The sequence below is a fragment of the Sinocyclocheilus rhinocerous genome, unplaced genomic scaffold, assembly GCF_001515625.1.
Source record: "Sinocyclocheilus rhinocerous isolate Xijiao unplaced genomic scaffold, SAMN03320098_v1.1 scaffold1055, whole genome shotgun sequence".
In the NCBI taxonomy this organism is placed as follows: Eukaryota; Metazoa; Chordata; class Actinopteri; order Cypriniformes; family Cyprinidae; genus Sinocyclocheilus; species Sinocyclocheilus rhinocerous.
The window spans coordinates 1-625 of NW_015658727.1; positions in this window are offsets into that span (position 1 = coordinate 1).

A 625-nucleotide genomic window follows, 5' to 3' on the forward strand; every position below is an offset into this window, starting at 1 on the left:
CGCATATGCGAGTGATTTACTCGCAATGTAGAGGGTTGTTTAAGGATCTTCAGGTAATAATGTAGCTATCTAGGAATATATGAATATATTCGTTCCTAATATATGATATCGGAATATATTTTTTGTCCAACAAGAAATATTTTAGCAAAATGTATGTAATTATTGCAATCTTATTTCATTGCACTCAGTCTGTTTGGCGCACATGCGCACTGCGGCGCTCATTAACTGAAGTCTGTCAAGTTCAGCAGAGAATAGCATGCAGGAGGCTCATCCACTCATGACAGGAAAATGGAAATATTTCCATGACTTTCTAACATTCACAGAGAATATACCTGTGAAATTTAAGTTAAACAGCACATCTCAAATGCATTAAACAGTGCACGTAGCTAGGCATGGGCCGATTACCGGTTTCAAGGTATACCGCGATTTGAAAATTTCACGGTTTCAAAATATTTTAAATATTATAAAAAAATATATTTTCCGTAATACCGTTCCTGCGGTATGCGCTGTTTTTCATGTCTCAAAGACTGAAAGTGTAGGAATCCCTCAGGTTGAGTGCAGTGCAGAGAGTAACACGACCCTCATCCTCCTGTTGGTGCGAGCGAGCGGTCAGTCACGTGTGTGT